A 12,947-nucleotide genomic window follows, 5' to 3' on the forward strand; every position below is an offset into this window, starting at 1 on the left:
TGCCACGCCCCAATCTCCACCCCCAATCCACTGCTTATTTTTGGTGAGTACCTCCACTTATTTTTTTCCATTTAAAGCCCTGACTACGGGCATCCTATACACCACAGCATGTCTCCTCCAGGGACCGAAGGAATATGATCACATCATCCCCAATCCTGATGGAACTCCATTGGCTCCGCTTGCCGGCCCGCACCACCTTCAAAGCCAGCTGCATCATTTACAAAGCCATCATCACCAGCACTCACCCTTATCTTGCAGACAACCTCACCGTCTCGGTGGGTCTCGACACACTCTCAGTCAAGTCAGGACACCATCAGACTGGAGACTAAGGGGGTCATTAGTATAGTGGGCGGATCGCCACCGCCCGTATGGCGGTGGCGATCCGCCAGCTAAAAACCTCAGCCCGCTGCAAATTTCCCCCCGCCACATTACCATGGCGTGGGGGACCCCGGCGGACGGGAAGACCGTCCGCCTCTTTTCCGCCGGTAGGCAATTCACACGATTGCCTACCGGGCGGAAAAGCAGTTTATATGGTGGCAGTCTCTGGTAGACACCGCCATCCATATTACTATGCAGGTGGTGTTTGACATTTGGGGCCTGTAGCGGGCCCCCAGGGATTCTGGGGGGTGGGAGGTACACATGGGGGGGATACCTATGGTATCCCTGCTTTTCAATGTACAACGTGGCAGGCACCGCGCGGTGCCTGTCACGTTGTGCATTGAAAGGCACAGGCTGCCTTTGTGGCATTGCGGCGGGCGGTGCTCTCTGCACTGCCCGCTGCAATGTTGCAGACGCGCCATGCGCTCGCCAGTGTGTTGGGCGCATGCTCATCGGGAGTGGGGGAAAGCCGCACCCTCAGCGGGCGGTCCCGTTTCCCGAGGGTATGGCGGGCAGACAAAGTCCGCCCGCCATACTAATGGGGCCCTAAGTGTAAAAAAAAATGCAAAAAATCAACACACAGTGCAACAGGCCTTGTCCTCCTATGCAGCCGGGATCCAGCCAAAAGGGACCCCCGCGCCCCCCCAACGCTGCTCCAGTTTAGGGAAGAGTTGAAGACAAACTTCTTTAAAGAACTCTGCATCACAATGCAGTAACTTTCCACTAACCAGATCCTTGTAATCACTGGACTGTGTGTCTGCCTTTGACCTCGCACAGCACACTGCTGTCTGTCTGGCTAGATCTGTCCCACACAGATGAATGTGTCATTGTGTATTGTAACTGGTGCTCACGTAAAGCGATCCAATATCTTCGGGTCGAGTTTGCGCTATATAAAACTGCAACAAAAAAAGCGTATACATACTAATGTCTACTTTTGTACATGTCCCTTTTCTTTTCTGCCACTACACAATAATGTTATACGACTAATGACCCCTACAAATGCTATGTAAACCCTATCAGGGCTTGGCAGCATTATAGCAAAAACTCCTAAACAAATGGATGTAATACAGCATAGAGCTCTCGTCCTAGGGTTTACAGGTACGCATTTAAAAATAGTTATTAGTGTATCACATTCTGAAATCTACTAGATTTATACAGTCAGCCATTTCTCAAGTTCTGCCCGAAGCGCATTACACGTGAAGTTTGTTAGTTACTGATTTCCTACGAGACGTGCACGACAAGCTTTTATTTTGAAGTACAACCTTTAGGGCAGGGCAGGGCAGAGACCGAATTCCAGAGTCCACAAGAGTGGCGCGTGAGGGTTTTGGCTCAGTGGCGCATGCCCATTTTGGCCAACGTGCAAGACTACGGCCCCGATACATCACGGAAGTTGCTGTTACTGCAAAGCACGCGGAGTCTTAAGAATGGCATACAGTGCCAAAAACACCCTAAGGAATCCACGCGCCAGAAAGGCCACGCCTCTTACAAAATTCCCCTGACATCCCTCAGCTACTTCCAGATCCTTTTCCACCATTTTACCCTCCCCCCTTGAGTAATTTACCGCGCACAAGTTTTAGCTTAACCTTTGGGCTTTTTAGTCAACTCCTTTTGAGAGAGCTTAAAGTCATCCTCTAGAAAATAACACAATAGAATGTGCCAGGGCTTTAAGCGGCCCGGGTCCTGTCGGGCTCTCCATTTTTGCCCTCACCATCAGTGAGAAAGGAAATCAGAACTCTTCCGCAGTGCCACTCTTCACTGCCTTTGATGTAACTTCAAAGAGACTCGTTCCTTCACAGTCTCGTCGTTTCAGAACTGAAACATTTTCAATATTCTATACAACAAAGCGATAGTTGTTGCTTATTCATCTTATGCAACTAACACCCACTGACAAAGCCAATAGTCGTGGCTTGTTGTGACATCATCCCAGGTTTTAGCATCTTCTCCCAAATGAGCACCTATTATTTTTCTAACAGAATTTAAATGTATTATTACGTGATGTCACCTGTACATGAAATCGATGGTGGTCAATCAGACTTTCTGAGCACAAGACCACATTCTCATCTGCAAGACTCACAATGAGTCTGCGACCATGCTCCCCATTATGAGCTGTACACCAAATATGGCGAGTCTGCACTCTATCTGCTTGTGTGATGTTGACTTGCATGCGTAAATAGAATAAAGCTAAGTGCAAAACCAATTGTGATAGTCACAAGCGTTGGTTTTGCACTCGAAAATGCAGTCACACAAAGACATGTGCGAGAAAATGTAATAACAGAGCGTGGGAATGGCTGTTGCAGAGTTGAAATAGAAGGCAAGTATGCGAACACCCACAAACCTACATTGAAAGTGTTAAGCTTGCCCTCAGCACTTGTTTCCGGGGGTGGGGGGGGGGGGGGGGGGTATTGTCTGGAAGAAGCACAAACGTTCCAGGGTCCCAGCGTCTGAGGCATCAAAGCCTGAATCTTTAATGGCAGGTTGTCACCCCTAAAAGGCAGCTGTGAGCTGCTGCTGGAGTCCCCACTGGAATGAAGGGCCATCAAGGGGCTGCTGTCGAGAAGAATATGAGGAGAGGAAAGGAGGAAATACACAGTCTCTGCTTCTTCTGGACCTTCCAAGCTGCACTGTCTTACCAGGGCTGATTCCTTCCCCACTGTTGAGCAGACCAGGCAGCGGAGTGAGTGCAGGGTGGGACAAACACCACAGAGAGCCGCTGCTCAGCTCGCCAGAGCCAGGCAAGGGCTGCGTGCTGTGCTGAAAAGACCATGATGGAGTTGACTTCGTGTACTCACAGCTTGATGGAAAACAATAAAGTGTGCTAAATGGGGCATTATAGAAAACTGCTAAAGGGTGATCACCGAGACATTATGGAATTAGCAGTGAATGCATACTGGGGGAATTGTGAAATATTGCAAAGGAAACTTACAACAAAATAATGGAGAGATGAATACACTGGGCTTCAAGGTGCAATATTCACAACCAGTGTGTGAATGCTCCCAAGTACAAGACGAACCCCGAAGGAGTGAGACTCTACTCCAAGGTGTGAGACTAACAAAGTGTATGCGACAGCACTCTTTTTGAAAAATGCACGAAAGAGAGTGTGTATGACATGTATCCTATAAGTGAGGCAGGGCCGCAGGAAGCACACACAGCGAGTGTTACGACAGGTTGCAAGCAACAGACTCCGAATCTGCACTCATGTACACTCTGTGAGCCACAGACTGTGCAGTTTCACTCCACTGTATCCTGTGAGGCGGTGCTACAAGGAGTGAAACTATCACACTGCGAGTGACTGCTCCAAGGCATAAAACCCAATGAGTGAGCACAACATCCAATCAGTGAGACATTGCTGCGGGCATAAAAAACGAGAGAGACAGTGTCCCAGAGTGGGAGGGAGACCAACATGGGGTTTATCACTATAAGGTTCTGAGAGAGCAACCTGGACGAGATAGTGCACAGACAATAAGGGTAGCACTCCAAGCATAAATAAGGTAGTCGCCGAAGGTGAGAGGCTCACACTTGAACGCGACAATAAGTGGGTGGAGAAAAATGGAGGGTCTCTCAAAGGGGTGTGGCCGATGTAATTAAGGGCATGGCTTAAAAACACTTGGGGCCTTATTACGAGTATGGGGTTCTGGGACTGCTGTACTTGCGGTGGCGGTCAAGCAATCACCACCCATCCACCCTAGGAGGAGTGTGGAGGTGGGACCGCCACAAGAGCACCAACCACCTTCATCAAGGATCCCGCTGTGGCGGCATTCTAACAATGGGCTCTAACAGGGGACCCAGCTGATTCTGGGCCTGGGGGTGCATGGGGTGGGGGGGGGGGGAGAGATACATGTGACCCCCTGAATTGCACCCTTGACCTTACACGTGTGGCAATCATGACATGGTGCATGCCACACTGTGAAGGAACGTGCTGCAGGTTCTCTCACGGCGGTGGTATGCTTGTTAGGCTCTCCTATGAGCCTAACATACCACCGCCTACCCTGGATTAAAGTCGCAATCCGATGGGCGGAATCACCACGGCCTTGGCGGTCTTCCTTGGAGCACGGCGGTGGCGGTCCCAGTCGAATACCATCAAAGTCGTAATAAGGACCTTAAATTAAAAATCTGTGCTTGGCATAGTGTGCCGCCCAAGTGGTATTTTGCTGCTTCTGTCATTGAATCCTGATTTATAATAAGTACACCTACAACAGGCCAGAACTAGAGGCGCAGTCAATGGCTATTAGTTGCATAAGATAAATAAGAAACAACTATGGCTTTGTTGTACAGAATATTGAAAATGCTTCAGTGCTGAAATGTTGAGACTATCAAAGACCTATAACGAGTCTCTTTGAAGTTGCATCACAGGCAGTGAGGGGTGGCACTGCTGCCGAGCTAAGATTTTTTTTTTCACCCTGTGGATGACGGCAAAAATGGAGAGCCCAATATGGACCCGTCTCAGCACCTGCTTTTAAGAACTACGGGTGCTGAGTACCGGCAGGATCCGGCCCACTTAAAGCCATGGTGACAAAATTGAATGTGTGAGACTCATTTAAAGAGTGACATAGTGCAGGTTGTGAGAATCACATGCAATGAGCAATGCCGAGGCTGAAGATGTGAGACTTACACTGAAAGAGGTGCCCGCTCTTCAAGGGTTTGACACACTGACCTCAAAGGGGCTCACGGGATAAACCCTCAATTCCTGCAATAAAGATACAAAAACGGAGACTCGGTTTTGAGGACTTCTTAGTGATTCAATAAGTATCCGCAATAGAATAATGGAAAACTCCAAAGAAGTATACATGAACATCATGGGCCACGCCTGTTACACAATAGTCGCTTCATCAGGCCCATAACGATGCAACATTCGGGTATGCACAAAAGATTATGTTCACAGACCCCCGTAGAATTAAACTCAGAGGTCATCATGCTGCGAATACTGATTTGGAGCACAGCCTTTGAGCTGAAATATTACAGGTATGGTTTAATTCAGATCTTGTGAAAAAGATTTTTTATTACATGTCTCATGGAACAAAGAACTCTATTTCACATATACACTCTGAAAAAGAGCATAATATTTTGTGCATCCCGAGAATATTGCATCGCTATTGCAGATTGGCCCTGATGAAGCGACTATTGTCGTGAAACACCTGCTGGCCCATGATGTTCATTTCATTTTTGAAAAATACATACTTCTTAGAAGTTTTCCATTACTCTAGTGTGGATACTTATTAATTATTCAATCACGGAGAAGACCTCACAACCTGGTCTCTTGTTACTGAATGAGGAGAGAGTATCTATGGGGGGAGTGTACGGGTGTTCTGCCCCCCAGGAACCCCACTTGCACCCACCTGCATACACCATAGCAGTAATGACCAGTGCCATCAAGTGCGGGCGGTGCTGTGGCCGGGCGGCGGGCAGCAGGTACAGGGTGCTGTGCAGGGTGAAGGCGCAGGCCAGCTCCACGCCTGCCCCGTGCCACAGCCCCGTCTGGAGGTTGCTGGGGCAGCCGACCCCCGCGCGCGCATGTAGCGCCGACACCGGCAGCCCTCGCAGCACCATAGCCCAGAGCCGTGCCCCTGCTGCCCCCAGCATCTGGCAGCCCACTGCACGCCCGGTGGCCCCCACCGTGGCCCGGTCGGCCACCAGCAGCTGCAGCGCGCCCGTGGGGTTCAGCAGGGCGCCGGCGCAGGTCCAGGTGTGCGCCAGGGTCATGAGGTAGGTGAGGCTCAGCATGAGGGCGGCGGGGGCATGGCCGACCACCCCCAACAGCCAGAGCTCGTTGGTGCAGGCGCAGAGCTGGAAGCAGCACACCAGCTCCAGGGCCGGCTCGCCCGCCCGCAGCCCGCGCCGCGCCACAGCGCACAGCAACAGGGTTCCGGGCAGCAGCAGCAGCGGGACCAGCGCCTCCTCCATGGCCCTTGTCAGCCGGCGAGTGAGGCCCACTGCCCGTGTGTGCATGCTACCCTCCTCCCCCTGAGCCCGGGGCCAGCCATGGGGGTGTGCCATGGGACCTTCTCAACCCATTGCCGGAAACGCGCTCCTCGAAGAACTCTATGGGGTAATGCAAACACAAAGACACGTGGAAGGAAGGCCGCTGGGGAGCAGGGAGCCTCCAGGCATTCCTAGCTGACAGGGAGGCGGGAACCGAAGGCAACAGCTTGACAGGAAGAGCCTCCCAGGGCCAGCATCTGGGACTTTTAGGGAAGAGGCGCGTCCCTGCAGAAAGAGGGAAAGACGCCTGCACTCCGCGGCGATGTCTGTAGGTGGCACTGTCTGCACAGTGTACACACTCTGTTCCCGTGCTTTGGAGAAGTGTCAAAGTCCTGCATGACAGTAACTCCTTGTTCAGTTACTCGTTGTTTAAGAGCGCGTGTTTCTTTATGCTTGCCAGAGAACTACGCAATGCCACAGTTAGTTATGCATGCTACTTTGTTTCACTTCAGTATTTAGAAAGTCACCAATGAAAGGGCTGAGGGTTAGTAACTACTATTCAAATGCAATTCAAATTAATTTCTGAAGTAGACGCCTTAGATAAGTAGATTATGTCAAGGAACACACACTTTTTTTTTAATTAGTAAGGCCACGTGCGATGCAAAACTTTTAGTAGGTGATTTAGTAGGTGAGTAGTAGCCCTTTTCAGTACAGAAACTGTACTCTTGGATAGTGTTTCTGTTTAAAACAGCTGTCCCTGCAGGGGCGTGGCTTAGTCCGTGAGAGGGGGCGGGGGAAGGAGCTATAGGTTTTTCGACAATCTCTCTGGCATATCATGTTAATCATTATATGCTGTGCCACTGGAATTATGCGACTGTGCGGCCGTGGCGATTTTCACTAAATTGCAGATTTTCAGCATTTGCCACATTATCCATCATCTGCTGCATAATCTGCATGTTAAAAAAAAAATAGTTTCTAGCTCAAAAGGTTGGAAAGTTACTAAAAACTGAGCAGCACAACAGACCTAACAGCTACAGACAGGCTCTGGGTTACAGAAGCTTCATCATAGCCAAAAGTAATAGAGTTAAGGTGAGGAGGGCGGTGTCCCACCCGACCATGGGGGAATGGAAGGCAGATATGGACTGGTGCATGCAGGCAGAGGGCAGTGGGTATCCACAGAAATGGCCGAAGGTTTAGGGGAGGTGGCATGAAAGCAGGGGAATGTTGTGCACACCTGTTACTAGAGTCGATCCGAGGGAACTGGATTGAGGGCTGCTACATGGAGGGCCCTGCCACTGTGGGTTTGTTGCAGAGGCCTGGCAAATTGAAGTGTATGAGGAATGTACGGCACACGTCTACTGCTATAATGTATCTCGATATTCTGTATAATAAGAGGTGCTGTCATCGCTGTTTTATGCTTATTCATGCAATAATTTTTTTTCTTTTTTTAAAAGAGCGGCATGTATTGCCACACAGTGGAAGGCCTGTTGCCTGGTCAACTTTCTGTTGCTTAGTGCTATATTTGGATATTAAACTACTGGTACTAATGAGATGCACCCAATGCCCAGACAGTGTTAAAAAGTGTAAAAAGTACAATATAACGAAGTAAAACTATTTAAAAATGTGCAGCATTGTGCTGCATAACTTGCCTTTTCTGGCTGCATAATTTATGCAACATTGCCACTTAATTTGGCCCTCTCCTGCTGCATAATTCCAGTGGCCCTAATTATATGAGAAGCAGCGCATGAGGGGAGCTTACGGGCCAGTGGAAAGGGTAAGGAGTGTGGCTTCTGAGGGGGTACTTAAAACACGGTGCAAGACCTTAACAAGAGAGACCAGTGTGTGTGTGTTTTTGTCTGAGTGAGTAGTGGTAAAATCAGAGAGACACGTTTCCGTACCCGATTGAAAGCTCCTGTAACTATTCATTACATAATACATTTATTAGGGGGTGTAACACCCCCCTGAAGCTATACCCCTGACATGTACACATACATCATGTGCACATACATCATGGTCGCAGGTTCAGATCCTGTTGGGCCCACTCAACCGTGCATCTTTATGAGGTTGATAACATTAAAAAGAGTATATTCAGCACCAAGGTGCCCCAAGAGACGAATGTGTGCTTTATAAATACATATGTTATACATATGTTATACATCAAAGAAATACAATATATTTTTGAACATATAATACATTATGTGGTGATTTAGCTTTCATGAAATCCCAGCTGAGATCAAGGGGATGGTGTCATGATGAGGCTGTTTTCATAGGATTATGAACCCCACGAAAGTAGGCATCATGTTCATTACCTAGCTTGCTTTCTACAGTTTTCATTTTTGTAAATATATTGCAGCCAAAGGATGTACACATGAGACAATGCCATTGAATGCTGGAGTGTGATTGGAAGCTATATTCTAAGCTCCACAAAAAAAACAAAGACAAATTAAATGAAGGGAAAAGCTAATGTGGTTTATTATTCCTTTTTTGTAAATACCCTCTGTTTGTGATGTACTTGAGACAGCTGCAGATCCACAAATTAATGTTTTGTGTGACATTAAGGGTAGAGTTCTTTCAAATACTGGTATTTATTGTCCATTTCTTTGAAGCATACATGTAATCATTTCAGCTTTTTTCTCATTTAGTATCTATTTACACAGTGCACATCATCGGAAGCTGCTAAATGTTAATTTTAGATAGCTTATATTGCATAAATCTAGATCCAAGGATAAGCAAAGCACCTAGGGGCTAATTACGAGTCTGGCGGTCCAATGGACTGCAAAACCCCTGGTGGCGGTGCAGCTTGTGCCGCACCGGCGATCTGACTGCCTTATTATGACTTTGGCGGTCAGACCACCAAAGGACCAATGCAACTGCAGGGGATCCCTGTTACCTCGGCAGTGGCGCAGTGGTCTGAGGCCGCTGCGGCACAGCCAAGCATATTATGGGTTTTCTCACTGCCACAGTCTTCATGGCGGTGAGCCTGCCATGAAAAGTGTGACGGTGAGGGAATTTAGGGGCCCCTACGGGGGCCCCTGTTGCCTCAGGGCCTGGGGTGCATGCAGTGGGGGGCACATGGTGTGGCCCCCTGTCTTTATGCACCCTCTGTACCTGCATGGCATGGACTTCACAGTCCATGCCGTGCAGGAACGTGCTTTGTCAGTGCCTTTCTAAGGCTCACATATGATCCTGTGAAAGGCACCACAGTGGGCACGCCAAAGCAGGACCGCCTGCCAGGATTACAAATCATAATCCGACAGGTGGTGAGCAGACGGTTTTGTTGGTGTGGCAGCGGAGCACTGGATTGGCGGCCCGCTGCCACACCGCCAAACTAGTAATTAGGCCTTCAGTGAAGAGCATTTGTATTGCAGCTGGAGAATCTCAATCACAAAGTGCTGTACGTAGAACAGTGAGGTGTGTGTAAGATGTCTTCTTGTAACCAGATTACATAAAACGTGATAAGAAGGGGAATGGACACATGAAATGGGGACAGTATTAGATAAGTTCCTTTTTTTGCACCCTCAATATTTAAAATGTTAGATACATGGACGTGAATTAATATGCCCAGAAACATACAGTGTTTTTGTTAAGCGCTAGAATCCAGTCCTCTCTTATGCAAGGTAAAAAACCTAAGCAGCGGATCCAAATCTTCTCCCTTATTTTTTGTTTTATCATTCTATGTTGTTGCAGTGGACTTTCCTCTGACGACTGCAGCGTAGGTGTTAGCTCCAAGTCCCCCTATCTTGCAGAATGACTCAATAGCTATGTTTATTAATACAGGTTGCTAAAATAGTCTCTTACATTGGTTAGATGCTTCATGTGCATATAAAAAGGTTGTAAATAAACTAGGATGTAATAAAATCTAGCACACCTTTAGGAGCTATCAAAATAAATTAAATTAGTGCCTCTGATTTTACAAATTGATACGAAAAGATTAAGGGCCTGATGACGATGTCGGGCGGACTTCAGTCTACTTCAGTGATTACTATATTCGTTTTTAAAACGTTCATGTTACATTTACCCCTGAAGAAGAGAGCAATTCTCGAAATGCATTGAGTTCAATATAAATAAGGATGAAAGATGTATCGTGTCATCAATATACAACATGTTGGAAACAGCATACGGCTAATAAAATCTTTGAAACGTGAATATCTTTGAGTTCAACCTGTTTGAACTGAATAAAATGGGAGAAGAGTGTTTATCGAACTGGTAAAAGAAATGTTTAAAGGAAAAGATGATGTGAATCGTATTTTGGATTGCAAGGGCCTAACGGCCCCCTTTCAGAGGCTGTGCACCTGGACTGTGGAACCATTTGGGCCACAGTTATGCTAGGACATAATACTTGCCACAAGCTCACCCCATTTTTTTCAAACTCACTCCCACTCACTGTCACTCACACTCCAGTGTACTCATGCACTCACACTCACTGATTCTCAATCGTACAAATACACTTACACACACTCACCCTTTCACACTCATTTACTGTCACAAGCAACTGCCAATGAAAAGGGAGCTTTGCTTTAGACTCTTGGTGTCAGGTGCTCTACTTTGATAATGAGTAATTATTGGACTCCACAGGGCCCAGGGCCCTGTTGCAACTGTACTTGGTCCATCATAGATAGCTACACCCCTTATTCACCCCAACGCCCTCTCACAATCCCCCTTCACTCACTTCTTTTGACACACTGACACTCCTTTATTCACTCCCTCACACTCACACTCACTTTCACATACACATACTCAGTGTCACGCTCACTTACTCTCACTGATTCTCTACTCACTTTCACTCTCAGTGGCAGCCTCAAACACACTAAAACAAGCTTTCTCTCGCTCAATCTCATTCACTCTCAATCACTCACAAACGCACTCACATTCACTCATGCATGCAGAAAAATGACACTGTTTTTTTTTTACTTTACTTACTTTGCCTCCTTTGCAGCCAACTTGATTGCTCCATGGCAGCAGCAGTGCAGGAATCTAGTCCTGGACATTAAAACCAATAATGCATGATTTCCAACAGGGAGGTACACTGAGCAGCAGGGCCAGGTTTAAAAAGCATAAGACCCCTCTCCCAGCTTCTTGAACTGGAAGCACAGCCCTATCAGAAGCTGCAACAGTACTTTGGATCCTGCCTCTTATGCTCTGTGTTCCTCCTGATTGGCCTCAAGGATGCACTGATGTGTGCCGTGACAGCCCCATTTAAAAAATATATACTGTGCTGCCTGAGGTATGCGCAACATGTCTACTAAAAAATCGATTGTGCCTGTTTGAAGGATTTTAGTTGAATTATGCCCCTAAGACATGTGCCTTTCAGACATCCACCTACAGAATGCTTTGTTTTTAAACAAATCTTTAGAGTTAGATTGTACCTCAGACCCATCAGCCCCCATCCTCCTCATGTCACCAGGAGCATAGAGACAAGGCCTAGAGTCCTCTCTTGTTGACTGGCAGTGTTCATAAAAACAGGAAGGTTGTGTTTTCATGAACACTGCTAAATTAAGTAATCAGCTGTTGTGGGCAAAAGCAAGGGGCAGCAACTGGCAGCTCACAGGTGGCAGGGCTGCGCCGTGACACCCCTTATAAGGAGCTACCATTGCAGCATTGTCTAAGGAAAAAAAATCTTGAGTGCAATGTTGTGGACAGAAGCCCCATCCCTTCCAGCCTTTCTGAAGCTAGAAGTAAGATAATGGTCTTGTCCTCAGGAAGAGATGCAGACCATTTATGCCTCAGGGAAGTCTGTCCCTTTGTGACTTCCTAAGGTCCTCCTGTAAACGGCCATCCTTACTATGGATGTTTTGATGGTGCGGTAGGAAACAACGGCCAGAGGAAGTTGGAAACCAATAAGGTTGTTAGGACATTGCAACAGGATATTGCAACATATTCAAAGTTACAGCCCCTTGTTTTTGTACTCCCCCTCCAACTCCCCGACCTTTTTTGTTATGAAGAGGCCAAACACTTTTGACGTTGCTGATAATCTTCATTAGATCACGACCATCAAGATCTGTTTACAGCCACCTTCCATCCGCAAGCTATAATAGGACCCTCCATGCTGCTCCTTGCATGCCTCATATTAAAAGACAAGAGAAGAGAGCAGTCAGGGTATGGGGTCATTGACAAAGAACTGACCCCTCCCACTTGCTTAGGGCAGTGGCTGTATGGTGCTTTAGTGTTCTCCTGCAGCTAGAAATTCAATCGTCTAGTGTACCAACTACGGCCAGAGTAATTTGTCGAACGTTATCCAATATATTTTTCAGTATGTTATACTTATTCCATTGTTTTAAATGGCCAGGTACTGTCCGGTACTGAGTACCTGCACTTCCTTAATTTGAAAAGCAGTGAACCGGCACTTCTCAGGAGCAAACAGCCACTCTAAATAGTCAGTTCCTGCACTTCTATATTTCCATTTAAAACACTGATCCTATACTATTTAATGTATCTCCCAATGTTACTCAGTTTGAAGTGAGAATCATAAATCTACCCCGCCACAGTCCAACACTTTCCACAATTTAGTGCCGTTTGGAGTAGGAATAGTAAATCGGACTCTGCCCCTCACCACCCCCCCCCCAGCTGCCTGAGTCCAACACTTCCCCCAGTGTTGTTTAGTTTGGAGTAAAAATAGTCAAATCCCCCATCCACCTCAGAGCCCAATGCTTTCC

General features: G+C 47.3%; 1 pseudogene across 1 annotated transcript in view; it reads right to left on the bottom strand.

Annotated features, from left to right (window-relative positions):
- LOC146805916 (aquaporin-11-like) overlaps window positions 1-6,508 on the bottom strand; it is a 348,642-nt pseudogene extending 342,134 nt beyond the window's left edge. Inside the window, exon 1 of the transcript XR_014967937.1 lies at window positions 5,712-6,508. The product of XR_014967937.1 is annotated as an aquaporin-11-like (transcript). The remainder of the gene's footprint in view (window positions 1-5,711) is intronic.
- Window positions 6,509-12,947: the final 6,439 nt, after the last annotated feature.

Source organism: Triturus cristatus, chromosome 8 (assembly GCF_964204655.1).
Source record: "Triturus cristatus chromosome 8, aTriCri1.1, whole genome shotgun sequence".
In the NCBI taxonomy this organism is placed as follows: domain Eukaryota; kingdom Metazoa; phylum Chordata; class Amphibia; order Caudata; family Salamandridae; genus Triturus; species Triturus cristatus.